Genomic DNA, 19222 nt, shown 5'->3' on the forward strand with positions numbered 1-19222 from the left:
ATCTTGGCTTGCTCTTTCATAACTGGCGAAATCCAGTCTACACCTCCTGCATGTGCATAACTGTTTAACCTGTCGCAAATATAATCGTTTCGTTATAGCTAACGAGTCAACAAAATGTATATTAATATAAACTGACTTCTTATTGTTATGTGAGATTTATTTATTGAAGCTGATCTTACTTCTTTTAAACAGTTTTGAATAATCCACGGCTCACAGAAAAAAGATAACCTTAAAAACTAAGGGACCTGAAACTTTTTTGAAGTCAGTTGTTTAGACTATTTTTAAAATAAGTGGGTAGTAGGTACTTTTATATTTTCGAATGTACTTAATAATTTTGTACTTACTGATCGCGTGTACAGTACGACACAAAAGAGATGACAAAAAATGAGGGCGCCACCGTCGCTCATATAGCAACACTGATACTGCGACGCAAGCAATCTTGATACTATAGAATAAAAATCAAAAAAATAAAAAGTAATAAATACCGCGATTTAAAGTTGTTTCATTCATCATCGTGTAAATTTAAGACAAAAATACATTAGTATTTTAAATGACCTACCTAGGTCAAATTTTACTTAAATGTATTTGGAATTAGTTTATAGAAATCGGTCAAGCCATTTAGACTGCAGAGGCGCACATAGAATCAAACATACGAACAAACAAACATACATACATACAGCTCAAACCTAAGGCTCAAACACATTACGCTCCTTCTGGGTCCGTCAGGTAAAAAAAACAAGGTGATTAGAAAACTACATATTTTTATTTATTTTTTGTAGATATTCTCCTTCATTTTTACTCCCTTGCTCCACTATCCTGCGTACTGTGTTTTCAGAAACCCCTATAACAAACGAATTAAGATGAATAAAATCAAATAGTACATTTAACATATTTATTTAGTAGCTTAAAACTATTTTTTTTATGTCGGAGGCCAAGACTCACTTTGGATCCCTGCGTCCACTCTAGTAAGTAGCAAGTAAGGATTCATAGATAGCTGTATGAAAATAGTTATCACTATACTATTTAAGGCTGGTTGGATTGGATATAACTTCTTGACTCAAACTGTGCTGGTCGCACTATAAAAACTAGTTTTTGTTCACATACAAATAACCTCAAATTAAATTTCAAAAACGTAATAATCGCCATAGATACGTACATTAAACACTCGTCACTAATGGAATATTCTATTTTACGTAGTACTGAGCAAAAATAAATAGAATCTCACCGGTATAATCTGCTGTACGTCTGTAAACGTTTTCCAAATATTTTTCTCGTTTTTCAGCTTGAAATTATGAGAAACACCGAATGAAAACTTTATATATGGCATCACGGACACCGCTACGTTTAACCTTTTTCATGATTTCTCCTTTTTTTAGTAAATTTCTTGTTTAAAATAACAATTTTATCTCAACTTCACCAAATAAACAACAAATTTTTATTCAACTTGACAGCTGCATTGATAATTCAGGGTTGCCAGATAATGAAAAAAAATTAGTTCCAAATTAATTAATTTCATCTCTTTTATGTCGCACTGTAACTGACACAACAGATACCGATAAAATCTACGCTTAATCATGGTGCTTGATATAAATGAACACTATATTATATGATAATCGCAAAATATGCCTGGTCATTGTTTTGGAGCAAAGGCAACGATCTGCATGGAGCTGTGTTTATAGATAAATCATCTATTAACGATATGTAGGTATTTAAAATTGAATAAGTATGTTATATTATGCCATATTCATTATATACCATATTCAGCTAACAAATTGCACTTCAAAAAAATATTATTTTATTTACGTAGCGCGTCAAGCACGTGCAAATGAGTAGTTTTTGTCGAAATCGGATAATCGTCAGATGGTCACGTAGACCAAGCTTGCTGGCGATAACTTATTCTCATAAAATATTTTTTGTGTAAACATTGGCACGGATATGACACTGAACTCAGATAGCTGACCTAGCAAACAATTTCTCATTACATGAATCAAATTTTATTTTGAGGCCTATCATTAGTGGAGAAAAGTATTTAATCAGGTGGTCTCAATAAATGCACAATGAAATTGAATTTTTATTTAAAAATTATAAACTTCCTTTTTTTTTTCTTCTTGATTTTGCCGTGGCTCATTTCGGTATGTTCATTATATTTGTATCTTGATTCATTAATATTTTAATATTAATGAGATGAGATGAGAAAAAATTGGCGTTAATGTTTTGGAGGCAAAAAATCTATGTTTTTATACTAGTCTGGTACTTAGAATATTCATTAAGTATCTAAAAAACATGAGAAATCTATTAGCCATTTATATAGGTACTTGTTATTCATCATCGTTTCAGTAAATCACGGCGATACAAAAACATTCCCCTTTAGGGAGCATTAAAACCTTTTCAGGATATAATCTAGAGAAAACCCTAAGAGCTTGGAATGTTGCGCATACTAATGAATGACCTGTTTTTTTGAACCATTCTTACATAGCTACATTGAAAATGGAGTATACAACATAGTTACAAAGTAAACAATTTTTTAGAATAAGATGTATGAGTGCGAGTATTTACAGTTTCGTATCAGATCCATTATTCCAGGGCTGGTAATCAAATTTGCGTAGATATTTAACACAGATTTTCTATTGTTTGAGATTAAATATTTTTAGAAGATGTGACATTTTAGTCTCGCTGCAAAGTGTGCGAAACGTGGGGAAAATAATATAATTAATAAATTTAACATATTGTAAAAATTATACATCACTTCGGCTTTCATTAGTTTCCTTTCGCAGGTCTTTTTTGTGTAGATATTACAAGTAATAAACTTGATAGCAATTGTTTACCATCTCTCGGACTATGTATAACTTTCTCCTGTTAATGTTATTTTATAAATTGCTGCTCATGAAGCTATTATGCTTGATTGACATGATTAAGCTTTATGGAATAAAGTAGAGCGCTTTAAAAGTTTGGTAGGTATGTACATTGTACATGTGGAAATAGTACGCAAAAATTTAAAAAAAAAATAAATAATCGTTCACGATCACAACTCGCAACAGTGGCTGATACATTTTATTCTTTAGTAATACATATACTTAATTCCCATAAACATGAAATCAATATTTAAAAATATATATTACTAGCTTTCCGCATGCGGCTTCGCCCGCGTTTTCAAAGAAAAACTCGCATAGTTCCCGTTCCCGTGGGATTTCCTGGATAAAACCAAGCGTTTGTTGCTCAGTGAAGATGCAGCTTTCTAATGGTGAAAAAATTTTTGAAATCGGTCCAGTAGTTTATGCGTGAAAACCATACATACATACATAATTACAAACCTTTCCTCTTAATAATATTAGTATAGATACCGATGAATGGAGTGCGTAAGTTGCAATTACTAAATCTCAAAAAGACTACGACAAAAAGTTACTGGATCAAAATTGTAGAAAATTTAATTTGCAACAAATAATGTCAACAAACTTTTTTTATCAGATAAATAGTTTAAGAGATATATCGTTAAAACCATTTCAACCACTATTTTCAAGATGGCGGCCGTTGTACAAGGGTGGCGATCCCACAAACTTGGTGATAGCTTCACACTAACCCCCTCTACACATCAAAAAAATAAAATTGCGTCCTCTAAGAAATGCAACCCCAAATGTAAAGCCCGGCATTCACTACACGCACCGCGAGCCGAGCCCCGAGCCGTACCAATCCGTGGACAAATCCGTCATCGCCCACACACTACACGAGCGCCGAGTTGCAGTCCAGTCGACTGTGAACTTTGGTGAGCCTTGCACGTATCTATCCTACCACGAAAAAAAGCTCTCTGGCTCTAGAAGTTGGTGCAATGCTTTTAACGCAGAAAAAAAAGCGCGTGTGGGCAAAGGAATAGCTGAAACAACGAAGAAAAAAAGAACGAACGAATAGCACATTTGTTATATTTTATCAATTAAAATAATATAATATTTATAATAATAATGACCGATACGAGTAATTTTTATATTTGATTTTACTAATAAACCATTCTTAACATAATAAACATTTTCTGATTTAAGGAACTGAACCTTTTTTCTTTTTAAATACTTACTAGAGGTTACTCTAAAAATCGAAATCTGTTATCGTATCGTTGTGATTTATGAATTCTTTTAATTCATACTAATATTATAAATGCGAAAGTAACTCTGTCTGTCTGTCTGTCTGTTACTCAATCACGCCTTAACTACTGCAGCAATTTGCATGAAATTTGGTATAGAGATATTTTGATACCCGAGAAAGGACATAGGCTACTTTTTATCCCGGGAAATAGGAAAGGTTTTATCCCGGCAGTCCCACGGGAACGGGAACTATGCGGGTTTTTCTTTGACTGCGCGGGCGAAGCTGCGGGTGGAAAGCTAGTTATTTATAAAATTAATTATGTATATGGCGAATGACTGACAAGTTCACCGACAAATCCGCGCGCGCACACACACGTACGGATTTGTCCGGCGCGGCTCGGGTGCGGCGCGGCGCTCGCGTCTCCAGACGGCGAGCCCGCGCCGAGCCGCGAGCCGCGCACAACTACACATACAGTGCGACACAAAAGAGATGACAAAAAATGAGGGCGCCACCGTCGCTCATATAGCAACACTGATACTGCGACGCAAGCAATCTTGATACTATAGAATAAAAATCAAAAAAATAAAAAGTAATAAATACCGCGATTTAAAGTTGTTTCATTCATCATCGTGTAAATTTAAGACAAAAATACATTAGTATTTTAAATGACCTACCTAGGTCAAATTTTACTTAAATGTATTTGGAATTAGTTTATAGAAATCGGTCAAGCCATTTAGACTGCAGAGGCGCACATAGAATCAAACATACGAACAAACAAACATACATACATACAGCTCAAACCTAAGGCTCAAACATATTACGCTCCTTCTGGGTCCGTCAGGTAAAAAAAACAAGGTGATTTGAAAACTAAATATGTATTTTTATTTATTTTTTGTAGATATTCTCCTTCATTTTTACTCCCTTGCTCCACTATCCTGCGTACTGTGCTTTCAGAAACCCCTATAACAAACGAATTAAGATGAATAAAATCAAATAGTACATTTAACATATTTATTTAGTAGCTTAAAACTATTTTTTTTTTATGTCGGAGGCCAAGACTCACTTTGGATCCCTGCGTCCACTCTAGTAAGTAGCAAGTAAGGATTCATAGATAGCTGTATGAAAATAGTTATCACTATACTATTTAAGGCTGGTTGGATTGGATATAACTTCTTGACTCAAATTGTGCTGGTCGCACTATAAAAACTAGTTTTTGTTTACATACAAATAACCTCAAATTAAATTTCAAAAACGTAATAATCGCCATAGATACGTACATTAAACACTCGTCACTAATGGAATATTCTATTTTACGTAGTACTGAGCAAAAATAAATGGAATCTCACCGGTATAATCTGCTGTACGTCTGTAAACGTTTTCCAAATATTTTTCTCGTTTTTCAGCTTGAAATTATGAGAAACACCGAATGAAAACTTTATATATGGCATCACGGACACCGCTACGTTTAACCTTTTTCATGATTTCTCCTTTTTTGAGTAAATTTCTTGTTTAAAATAACAATTTTATCTCAACTTCACCAAATAAACAACAAATTTTTATTCAACTTGACAGCTGCATTGATAATTCAGGGTTGCCAGATAATGAAAAAAAAATTAGTTCCAAATTAATTAATTTCATCTCTTTTATGTCGCACTGTACACACGCAGATTGGTCCGCGGACTTGTAGCCAGCTACAAATCCAGCGGATGGGTGCGCCTGTGAATGGTACCCATAACTTTTCAATGGACTATAATCAAGGAAAACAAACTGACAAGTGATGGCTTATTTTGATTTCACGTTACAGTAAATATGTAAACGTGATATTTCAATTTTGTATGTCCGGCTATATTTGTTGAGGAGAGGAATAAAATAATGCAAGTGTGATTTGCGCTTAATGTTCTCTTTATTACGGAAATCTCTTTATTCTATGCACATATTTTTTTACTTTAACTGTACAACCTTGTTTCTCAGTACATTTCATCATTTACATATTACATGTTGCAATAAGGGATTTGACACGACTACTAGTTTTACATTGTTAAAGGACGATCAACTTTAGTATTTACATACCCTTTCAGACTCGCTGAAAACAACTATTATTTTTATATACTATTTTTTAGAGCTGGTTTTGACCATTTCAATTAAAGCTACAACAATTTTACACTATTTAAACCTTTTGGCTATCCCATCTTTTGTGTTCTGTAATGTTTCTTTTTGGCTTAGTGTTGGCTCTATAAGAATTGAGTTTCCTCTCGTCAATTAAGCTCGATGCTAAGTGTGAACATCTCCGCCTTACAAATTGCTGTTTTTTTTTGTGTATGGATTAACAATCAGCTTTGGAGTATCCTTGTAACATTAAACTTGGCCTCATATCGCATTCTGACCTAAATGTTATTGCTAGGCGCTGTGACCTCACGCGAGCTCATAATATGAAAATTGCATTAGTGCATTGAATACATAAAACTGTTATGTTTAATTGCTCTGTCGTCTCATTTACTTTTTCGTTATAGACATTTTTAGAAATTTGGGTCCTGAGTTTATCCGCTCAGATTTAAGAATAAGTAAATAAAGTTGGTATTTACCGTTCGACTTGGTTAAGTGAGAAATAAAGAATTTATCAGGATTTACAATGAAATTTCAACGTCCAAGGCTATAAAAAATGTGTGCGTGTACTAGTATACACACGTAAGAAGTGAAACTTCTTTATGACCTTATTTTTCAAAAAATAATTTACTATATGCAACTTTACAGAAATATACGTCAAATCACGTGTGGTAGGGATAAGAAAAAGATGGCGCGTAATGGAAAAATGTCACGCGTAACGAAAAAATTTTACACGAATTTTTTTCCAACCCCGATAAAGAATTTTCACTTCAAATATTTGTTAAATATATAAAATATAATTTAGGATTATAAAATATCCCTTTCACATTTATTCCTAGCAATATGAACATCTAAGCCATCATCATCATATTATGCCATTTGTATTTGTGGTGTGAGATAATAATTTTAGTCACACACCAATCAAATCGAATTATCACGATGGTCGCGACTTCCGAAGGGTTATATATCAATCATCATTATAATAAGTGTAAAAGTGCAAGGGTATGATGACAATGACTATGCATTATTATTTGCTAACGATTCTTCACACGTGTAAAATGTGTTGTTTAGTTCTTTCGTAATTCTATATATTATGTGAAAATTTAACAAGTAAAATCATCCGATTGCTGTAGCAAATAATTTAGTGATCCCATTATGATAATTATATAGTATTATAATATAATGATAATTCCAAATTTATTGGCTATAAAATGTACAGGAAATATCCTGATGCAGACATAATATCTTTAAAAATATGATATGCATATTCAACTTTGTAATCGAATCATTTGATTATAGCAATGTAATTTAAAAGTTAAATTAAGACCAAAAATAAAATCATTATATTATAATATGATAGTCAATATAACACAATTTTCAAGGAATTTTAAAATTATCTTACGCGTGAGCTATGTAACACTGGGAAATATAATCCGTTGTTTATTAATTTTCATTTATTAATAAATCAAGATCTCAAACCTTAACCTAGGCATTGGTATTGGAAGTTAATCAATACATACATTTTAATTGGTTTGCGTGAGAAGAAAAAATTAAAACATCAATTTTATCATATAATAAAAAAATATTTCATAGGAAATTGGGCCTCCGCCCTAATAGTGACCTAGTAACCTAGTTATTACTATATATCCTTTTAACTTCCTTGTTGTAATGAGATCAGAACAATCATATAGTTTCGTGAGTTATTAGATGTTATGCCGGCTCTACACTCGCCCGCGAATCGCGGCCGCTGTTCACGGCCGCGGCTCGCGCATTGATACGCCGCGATAAATATAGCCCTCCACACTCGCGACCTTTCGCATTAACGTTCGCGCATTTGACTTAAAATGGACGTGGAAGTTGCTGCTGCTCTGACATTGTGCGCTTTAGCGAATTACAATTATGCATTTATAAAGTCCAAAAAACAAGTTAAGGAGAATTTATAAATGAGAATATATGAGAATTAATAAAAATATTATGCACTAAAATTATGTTTGCTTTTAAAACATAAAATACGTAATTCGGAACAACTGTGAACACAGCGCGAGTGTGGATGCGTTCGCGTTCGCGCTTCGCAAACCCTTTGAAGCGGACCAAAAAACCGCCACCGGACGGGGAACGCCGCGAAGCGCGAACGCGATGTCGCGAAACCATCCACACTCGCGGTTCGCGGCCTTCGCGGGCCTTCGCGGCGCGAGTGTGGAGCCGGCATTACAGTCTAGTCTCCCTATTTAGGCTGGCTGCTGCTTGACCGACCATCAGTGCGTACCGTCGGTCCTGACGATACGCATCAACAATGTGTATGAATATTGAATATGACACTAATACGCATGACAATACGCGTGCGTATGGTCGGTCTAGCTACGAACGGTTTTATGAATTTCCATACATATGACAAGCGCAACTGACGTACGCACTGATTGTCGGTCAAGCTCTGCAACCAGCCTTAAGTCCCTAGTTGGATACGTTCATATCAACGTGTCAAGACATATAACAGACTAGGTTTCACACAGACAGCGTCTTCGCCCGCGCAGTCAAATTAAAACTCACATAGTTCCCGTTCCCACAGGGTTTCCGGGATTGCGACATTTTCCCGGGATAAAAAGTAGCCTATGTCCTTTTTCGGGTATCAAAATATCTCCATACCAAATATCATGAAAATTGGTTCAGTAGTTTAGGCGTGATTGAGTAACAGACAGATAGACAGAGTTACTTTTGCATTTATAATATTAGTATGGATTGATTAACATTGGTCATATTATATCAATTCAAATTCCAAAGAAATGACTGGGTGCTCCCAAGTGCAGAATTCAATCAAATGTAAAAAATATAATGTAAAAAATATAATAGTAATTTGGATTTTACTATGTGTGTTGGTTTTTATTTAAACAGTTTCAAATCTAATTACCTACATATTTTATTATTCATGCAGAATGCTTCATACTTACCTATTTGCTCTAGAATACACACTTCGAACTTTTTGCTGTAGGTACTTATAGAAAAAAATTTTTATTTTTATTTTATAATAATATAAATAGATAAACAAAGTCGCTTAATTAATGTCATCATCATAAATATAAATAAGACATTCAATCAGCAACAGATAACTAATATAGATTAACACACCCTTCACAGATTAAAAACTACAATTCTATTGAACATGTCTTAACTACGTGACCACGTGAGGTCACATTGATTTTCTCCACGCGACCTCGTCAAAGGCATACGTGCCTTTGCCTGTTTATTATTTACAAATTACAAGTGTTAACAATGCGTTATTTTTATTGTTATTAACATTTCATCGATGCTATTAATTTCGAAGTAATAGAAGAAGACATATTGAAGCATATTATTTGTAAAATCTTTATTAACCATGCTTATGATGAAGTTTTCGGGGGTCTTCTCCTAATTTCTCTCATGTCTCTAGTTTCCTAAATTCATGCGCATAATGTTCTCTATCATAGAAAACCAAAACAATGCCAATAGCTACACAAATATTAGCATATGATTATTCTAATTTATACGGTTTATACGAGAAACCAATACTTTGAGTTGAAGCGGTACCTATGCAATTCTCCATACGTAGATAGATAGATTACTTCACAGGCAGATAGAATCACTTGCATATTATAAATTTATAATATCATTATGCGATTGTTTCGAAGGCTCGTAGCATATAAAAAAAATCTTAAATCGCCTCGAAAAACATCGTTAATCAGTTTAAGTACGTTTCCAAACAAGTTCCAAATATTACGTTGTTCACATGTTATTCATTAATTGAACATGTACATCCTTATATAGGATTGTGCTTTATAATATTATATTATTATAACGTACGATAGTCGTTTTTGATAAAATAAGAAGGAAACTGCAAATGTTACATATGCATTATGCACGCCTTTACATAGAGCTTTTGCTGTGCATTAGATTGTTCATTGTTGTGACGTCATCGAAGCCACGGCCAACGTGAATCGTGACGTCACGACTTCCTTTCCAGGTTTCAAGTTAACTTTCAAGCCATTCTCCCTATTATTGGCGCGAAAATTAGTATATTTTGTATCTGTGTAATAGTAGACACATCCGTTTATTGTTTTCGTTTATTCTTTGTCTGTATAAACGTTTTTTTTTGTAATCATAGACAGGTTATGTATTTTTAAATCTATTAAATAGCAGTAAATTTATTAGCAATGTTGCTATTTGTAAAAAAAAACGATATTTTGACAAATACATAATACAACATAATAAATATTTGGTATTTGAAATTGGTCAAATTAACAATAAACAAATTAAAAATATTACAATCTTTTTGGGTGGAGCCATTAAAAGAAGAAGAAATATTATCTACAAGTGCTTTACTTGTAAAGTAGATAATGGCAAGTTCGTAGACACAACAAATAAAACAAATATATAAAAAAATCAAATATATTCTAGTGAATCATTTCATTCTAAATGTAAAATAAAAAAGTGTATTAACAATGAAAAAGCACTTTTATAAATTGCGTTCAAATGTTTATTTTCTTAGTGGTCACACCAGAACCGCGTGATATCGAACCCGCGACCCAACTTGATTTACATAATACACGTCATTTTATATTTGTTTGTAATTATTGGAATTATTATTATTGAATATTGAATTTAATGTCTATTGCTTATTTTATTAGTGACAAAAAAAATTATAGAGGAATATAATCAAAAAATCAGGAATTTTGCAGAAAATAAAGATTTGAACTGAAATGAGCAGCATAAGAATTTTATAATTAATCGTTTTCTTTAAAATCATCACTCCCTTTTGTAAAGTTTTAAATAAACTTTGAAAATAAAATATTTTTTAATGTGTTATGTTTATTGTACGAGTAAAGCAAAAAAGGCATAAATTATCGTGTGATTGCACTTCGCAAAAAAGGGAGCTCATTCAAATTATTTGATGCACTTAAAAATTATCATGTAATGATTTAAATTATTGACCATTAATAAGTGTAGGTATGTACACGTTGCTCCGTGCTCTACGTTTGAGTACAGCCTCATAAAAAATATAATTTTATATAATAAACCATGTTGAGAATTGTCATTTCACATTTTGCTCGTTTTTATATTTCATATTTACAAAATGTGTGTGCTTTGAAACAGATAGCATACTATATTGTACCTTTCCATACTAATATTATAAATGCGAAAGTAACTACTGAACCAATTTGTATGAAATTTGGTAAAGAGATATTTTGATACCCGAGAAAGGACATTTTTTATCCCGGGAAAATGACGCAATCCCGGAAATCCCACGGGAACGGGAACTATGCGGGTTTTTCTTTGACTGCGCGGGCGAAGCCGCGGGCGGAAACCTATATACTTTTAGTAGACAAAATCAATTGGTAGTCGAAGGTCAAATAGAAAGAAGAAAAGTGAATAACAGCGGAACTGTAACTAACATTTCGTACGGAAAATTTAACGAATATTATACTGAGATTAAAGTTGAACCTTGAAAACAATCGAAGCATAAATAACGTTTGTTAACGCGAAACATGATTATAATTGGTTCATTATAATTTGTCAGAAGATGTTAGAATAGAGGAAGTAGAATAAATTTATTACTTTGTACTCCACGCATAGATAGTGTGCGTACTATAAAGAAACTTGAAGTACCTTTGAGTCTAATCGTGTTTAGAGTTTATTAGAGCGGATTAGTTTGAACAAGCCATTCATATATAATTGCAGTTGCTGTTTAGAGATTCAAGTCTCCAATTACGTATCGGGTTTTTTCAAATCGATTGATATGATTATTGTTTTACGTTGATACAAGTTGCTTATAGGTGAGCTACGACAACTTCTTTCATAGCTATAGCCACGTCTCAAACTTTTTGGTCTGTGTAGCGCATGTCGCGTGACGCACGATACGTACGATAATTATCGTACAAATACGATAATTTTTAGTTAAATGTCTATAGTGTGAAAAAAAGTTTCACTTTTACCGTGGTTTCATAAAACCACACAACATTTTTGAATATATTTTGTTTATTTTAGTCACAGGAAGGTATAATATGAAGCGCAACACAGCTAATTTACAGTATTACATACTAATCCATTGTCCTACTTCCCTTACATTGACTAACCGGTCTATGTTTGAATTCAGCTGATGTGTGAATCGAAAGTCGAAACTACAATTTTACTATTGATATCTCATATAATGATTTTAGGTATAATTCTTTTAGAATTCTGGAAAAAATTGATAGATCTGCACTTGGTCGGTTTACGATGACCAAAATAATAATGAAGAAAAATCGAGTTTCTGATTTTAGAACGGTAGGAATTAGAATACAACGTTAATTTTACCATCCAATTAAAACTTTTGCTATCATATTCTAGACTAGCTGCTCCGCGCGGTTTCACCCCCGTGACTCCTCTCCCGTTGATCGTAGCGTGATGATATATAGCCTATAGCCTTCCTCGATAAATGAGCTATCTAACACCGAAATAATTTTAATTTTCAAATCGGACCAGTAGTTCCCGAGATTAGCGCGTTCAAACAAACAAACAAACAAACTCTTCAGCTTTATAATATTAGTATAGATATATGGTGAATAACACGCGAAAAATAGAAGATACTAGAATTTATTATACATAATTATATACATGTCTAGTTCCGTTCAAACAATTGTACCTATTGGATTCTTTGACCCTCGACTTTGACCGTGATTTTAAACTATAATTACATACGTAAAATAGTTGAATCTATAGTAAACAGGTAGCTGTGTATGAAAAACACGTTTGGGATGTTTTATCGTTATTTAAATCGGAACTATCTTATCTCATGACCTAATTCAGTTCCTAATTGTATGTAATTATAGTAATAATTAGAAACCCCTTTAAATTTCAAATATTAAATGAATAATGGTGTAAGTACTTGACTCGACCATTAAAATTCCAAATGGTTAACGGCAGGGTAAATCAGTAACAATCATCATTAAATAACTTGAATGGAACATTTAATACTTTTCCTTTAAACTTAATCACCCCAAACAATAAATCACGTGTTCATTTCATTAATATTCATCAAACGTAATTAACTATAAAGTATTAAACAGAGTAAGAACAAACAAAAAGGTCACAAATAAATGCAAACACATTAACCAGGAACTAAATTTAACACAATACTGCAAAACCTTGCGTTTAATAACAATAATTAATAATAGATCATGTACTTCGACAGTTGGATTTGCATGTTAATTGGATGCAACGCTTCTTTTTAATGGAAGTAAAATATTGAATACTGGCTTTCCGCCGCGCGGCGGCTCGGCCCGCGGTTTCAAAGAAAAACATCGCATAGTTCCCGTTCCCGTGGAATTTCCGGGATAAAACCTATCCTATATTACTCGTGGACAATGTAGCTTTCGAATGGTGAAAAATTTTTTTAAAATCGTGCCAGTAGTTTATGAGCCTATTCATTACAAACAAACAAACAAAGTTTTCCTCTTTATAATATTAGTGTAGATTATCCACTGATGAAGGGTTGACAAAGATAGCTACTAAAACGAAGTATGTACTACGAAAATGTTGAATTCTTATTTACAACTAGCGGTCCGCCCCGGCTTCGCCCGTGGTACATGTTTACGTTTTCTCTACATAAGAACCATCCTCGTACTTCAAGGAATATAATAAAAAAAGAATTATCGAAATCGGTTCAGCCGTTCTCGAGTTATGCGCTTACCAACACATTTTGCGATTCATTTTTATTAATAAGATATTGGATTAACACCTGAATGATGAAGAAAATGTGTTAGCCCTTTGATTGAAAATGGAGAGTAATTTTATAGAAATGGTCTCAATATTCAACATTTTAAACGAGAACCGATATGAATTTCAAATTACCTTCAAAAGTGATTCTCATAAAGTAATAAAGATTGAAAATGCAAGCCAAAACAACAACAAATACTTTATACACTTGATTATGTAAGTCCACGTTACTGTGTGCCAAATGTCTAAAATAGAATTACAATTAAAAATATACCTCGAGGATGCTATTGAATATTGGTATACATTTATTTTTAATTCGTTTAATTTATCCTACATACAGTTCACAGATGAAATCACTTTTTTCGAAAAGTAATTTCTATACCTCTTTAGGATTAGCTACTAAATCTAGTTGGTTTACAAATTAGTTAGACTAAAATGGAAAGGGCACCTATCGATGAATACTGCATGTAGCCTAATTTCAGGTCAAGCAGTGTAGACAGATGTTTGAAACTAACAGCTCTAGTTCTATAAAACTATTGACTTTTTAAAAATCGATCCTGAATACATTTGTTCAGAAATAAGTGTAAAGGTATGAAATAAATTCCTCGTGATGAAAATTATGTACAAACATATAGCCAGAATTACTTCACCCTTATTATCAAAAGGTACAGTACAATGAAAACAACCACACTGTAGTATTTCTATACGCATGCGATTTTGTTTTGTCACGTGAATGTGTTCGGGTTAGCTGTCTCATAACAGACGAATGTTGTAATAACAAGCACGTGATCGGGTAAAGGAACTTTGTGGACTTTCATAGATTATGCAATTGTTATGAATGGAACTCCTAAAGGGTTTCCGTAACATTATTTAATCTGACGTTTGTAATTTTAATATCATTAAATTGTATCTTAGTACCCACAAAAATATTTTCATGCCGATGCTGATAGAGTAGTTTAACTGTTCTAAGGTATTCTTAGACATAGAAAATTGAATAATAGATTTCTTATCTAAACTGGAAGAGAGTATCGGTTATCTGTTTCACAGTGCATTAACCGGTAATGCATAGTACAACAGTTGTTATCACGTGTTATATAGTAAGTGATTCACGAGGAAAATGTTGACCTACTTGATAGCGACGTCCTTGAACTTCACGTTAATTTCTTTCTCATAAATATTCTCATTAAGGGACGTCCGTCTGGACTATTAAAATAATAGTCATGTCATGCATATCGAAATGCTACTGAATTTAGTATTGTTTTATCTTATTTTATTTCTTATTTATTATTATTACGAATGCTTATTGTACGTGATGTAATTTTTTTATAAAAAGGTTTTGTCGATTGCCTTGATGGGCTGTATTTAATTTCTTCTAGTAAGCACATTCTTGTATAGTCATGGCCAAATTTGTCATTTAATAACCGTAATAACTAATAGAATATTGTCTGTCCCAAATTACGAGCATTTACCTTAATTAGTTATATTAGTGTATTGCAATAAAGATCTTACTTACATACACTTAGAGTTAATTTTACAGAAAATAGATAGATCGGTAAAGGTGCCAATAACTATTCCATTGAATGTCTTCTGTTTCATGATCCAATAGCCTGGTTTTGCACTTTTGATGATCTGTTATAATCTTTTATTTAGTTTGTCTAGTTTCTTGGGGGATTACCATCATTGATAGTTTCTCTAACTTTGCCTTCTCATGTATTATCGTTAAGATTTTCAAAGGAAATGGTTTACTCTAAGGAAGGGGACCACATTTCCGACTATGATTTTCTCTAAGCGTTATTTTCAACAAAACGTACTGTATCGTCTCAAGTGTCTTAAATTTCTCTTCCGTTATAATCAAATTGATCGTCTTCCTATGAGTCAATTAAATTAACGTCATCCTTATCAATGATACGATTATTTTCTCGTCTTGTTCAATTAAGTTTAACCACGGGCATATGTTGTCATTTGATGTACGACGTTAAATACTTGGCTTGTTATTAAATATCGATAGTATGGATGAGGTGTTTGATTTGATTGTTAAATTGTCTTAGATAAAAATTGCTTAATTTTTCTGTTTTTCTTTAGTTACGCATACTCGTATGAGCAATGTTCTTTATGTGATGGCAACAGACTTAATAACATACAAATAACAATTAACATTGGTATTTGAGATTAAGTGATTAATTTATCTATTTATTATTCTATTGCTTACTGTATCCTGTGATCCTGAAAAATGAATATTTATAACCTTGTTGCTAACATCATTAATATTGTTAAAATGTTCACGAGGACTGCGACAGGATGCGCTTGTGCAAAAGGGCTTCTATTAGAAGTACATTTGACTAGGTAAATAAATGTGCGAGTTTTAGTAAGATTCAGCTATGCAATTATGTGAATCGTATTAGTTACCTTCTTTATCTGCTGAAATACATATGCAGCGAAGCAAAATTTTGACAATTTTTAGCCCTGCATTTATATTTCCTGTATGAATTCAGACTTCTGGGTCGAAACAGTTGATTCCACGATAGTGAGAAAATCGTTATAATATTATGTTTTTATATTTTGCCAATATGTTGACTCAAAGATACTTTAACATCCTGATTTTCCTATTTGTAAATAAACAGTTTTAGAAGACAATTTTGGTTCATATCTAACCTTATTCCTTTCATGCCTGTCATAGATAAAGTGATAATTCTTGAATAATTCTCAAGTTAGATCATTCTCAGGTTCAAGAAACTAGTATAACCTAATAAGAATATTAGGTTAAACTTAATACTAAGTCTTAGCTCTCTATTTATACCAGTTCATGCGGAAGCCATTTCCTTCCTTTAATTTTTTTTATTATTCTTATTATTGTGCCTATTTCTAAAAGATAAGATAAATTGTTATACATTCTTATGATCGCATAAACTGATAAGGTATCGTTTCCAAGCGCCTTATTTGTGAACATTATGAGAAATCTGGTTGAAATCGATTTCATGTTTTATATGTGTTGATCCAATTATTTTGCTTTCCTTAATTACTCATTCATTTTGTTAATTGACTTTTATTTTCTCCAAGATATGAAATAAATATAAAAAGTCTTATGGACAATGTTTTTCAAAAAAGAGGATGCAGATGCACGGGGTTTTCCTTACTCTGAGTAATGTTAAATCAGGTTTGGTCAGTTCTATGTGGTATTTGGATTTTCTATGATGTGGAAGTTGTCTCGTAGTGTTTTATCATATCGTTAGTTTGTTCTTCTTTCATGTAGCTACGTAGCGATTTTATGGACTTCATTCCGCAGTAAAATAACTCGTTCCCTTGGCAGTGCCGTCTTTAGGATCAACGAGGCTATGGGCCAAGGTACTGGCTGGGGCCTATGTAAGGGATGGAAAATCCTTAAATTTTAACTTTATCATTTTTCAGTTTACAATAACGCAATAGGCTAAATCGTAACCCCGTCTCTTAACACCCCACATATGAGAGTTCAATAAATAAATTTTTTGAATCTAAAAAACTAATACCCCACCAATTCTAATTTAAATAAAATTGAATGAAAACCATATATTATAATCTATACAAAGAACAATACTTATATTTATTCATATACAAATATATGAAAGTGACGTCATCCGTGACATCATAGCCTATAACAGCATTGGTTAGCGAGCCACTGCATACCAAGTCTATAACTACAGCGCGATGCTGCGCCGAATCTTGTTTAATAAACAAGGGCTATCGGTTTTTCTTCGAGGAAGTGCCGTAAACTGTCCCCGCTGTATTAGATCACTACAATATTTCGTCGTTCCGGATCGACCTCAGTTCTCAATGGCTTCTCAAACGAACACTTGGCATTTCAACTTATTTCTTAATTCATTTTTACTTTACAATTAACTTATTTGCTTTGTTTTAAATACCCGTAATTAAAACAAAAGAAATCGAGAAAAAAAGTTTTTTAAGCTGTATTATATAATTACTGTTATTTTAGTGCAAAAATAAATTTTTAAACAAATTTTCTAAATCTTGTTTCTATTTTACCAAGTGTGTGATTTGATATTTTTCTTATTATGTTATAAAATTTGTTGTTGTATATCGAAAATTTTCAGAATTGTGGGGCCCCTGCCTACCTCGGGGCCTCGGGCCAGGGCCCTGCGGGCCCTGCCTTAAAGACGGCACTGTCCCTTGGAAATTTTCTTTGATAACCATAATAATAATAATGCAAGGGTAATATTGGTAAAGATTGATTCACATTACCAAAATACATATTCTTTCTTACTCGTGACAATATTACACAAAATATAAACACGATGAACAGGAAAACAGTTACATCCAACTTGTATGGGGCTCACCCTACGTAATTATATGGAGAGGAAACCCGTCATGACTCGTGACTTGCGCAAATTTGTGATAACCGTGCACATCTCAATAAGTGATGAGAAATTATATCCTTATGGTGAACACTTGTAGATAATACTTCTGCCTGTTGTTGTATTCTGTTATATAATCTTCAGTTATTTTATCAAATACTTGTATTGCTGCTACATAATATTGGATTCTTCTTATAAAAAATTTGTTAACATCTTCTATGTAATCATATCTTCATAGATCTTATAGAGACTTTTTACTGCTTATAGTTCTCATAAGACGTTGACGAATCGAATCTTGCTAATATAATGAATTGACGGAAACACGGTCAGTTGCGTTTTATCATTATCTCTCTGAGATAATTCAGAAATGTTCCACTTAAAATTATTACGTAGGTATTATCTATACTACTACGGTTATCATTGATTGATACTTATATAACTTCTGTTGTATATCCTCTAAATATAAAGTATATAGTTTTTATTACTTTACAATTAACATATATTAAGAAATATCTGAATCTTATATCTCCTGTACACCTAAAGACGCCTTGAATCTTAGGCCTGTCTATATACTGCCCTATAATATGGTTCAATGTTTCGAATTCATACAATGCAGTATGTAACAAACAAACATAAATACTTTATTGTGCACCAGAAAAAGTACAAAAGTAAATAGTTATATGAAGGAAAGAGACACAGTTGAGCACAACAGGCGGTCTTATCGCTAAGACAGCGATCTTTTCCAGACAATCTGGTGGTCAAGGAAAAACAGTGGAAGTAGTAAGTTTATGGGCAAGAGGTTTGTTTATAAAGTTTTAAATACATAAATGAAATAGTATACACACAAAGTACATATATGCATCTATATTATATGCATACATACACAAACATACATAGGTACATACATGTACGTACTATGTAAACAATTATATACTTGAGTAAAAATATCTGGCGTCTGTTTGTATCCAAGTGTCAAG

General features: G+C 32.8%; 1 protein-coding gene and 1 long non-coding RNA gene across 2 annotated transcripts in view; one reads left to right on the plus strand and one right to left on the minus strand.

The window, feature by feature from the left end:
* The window catches only part of LOC123693026 (pre-mRNA-processing factor 17), a 45682-nt gene that overhangs the window by 13402 nt on the left and 13058 nt on the right, over positions 1–19222 (plus strand). The window lies entirely within an intron of this gene.
* Positions 4960–5722, minus strand: LOC123693028. The gene is made up of 2 exons (XR_006751641.1): positions 5418–5722; positions 4960–5031 (listed from the first exon to the last, which is right to left on the minus strand). It is a non-coding gene; the product is annotated as an uncharacterized LOC123693028 (long non-coding RNA).

Source organism: Colias croceus, chromosome 7 (assembly GCF_905220415.1).
Source record: "Colias croceus chromosome 7, ilColCroc2.1".
NCBI classification, from domain to species: Eukaryota; Metazoa; Arthropoda; class Insecta; order Lepidoptera; family Pieridae; genus Colias; species Colias croceus.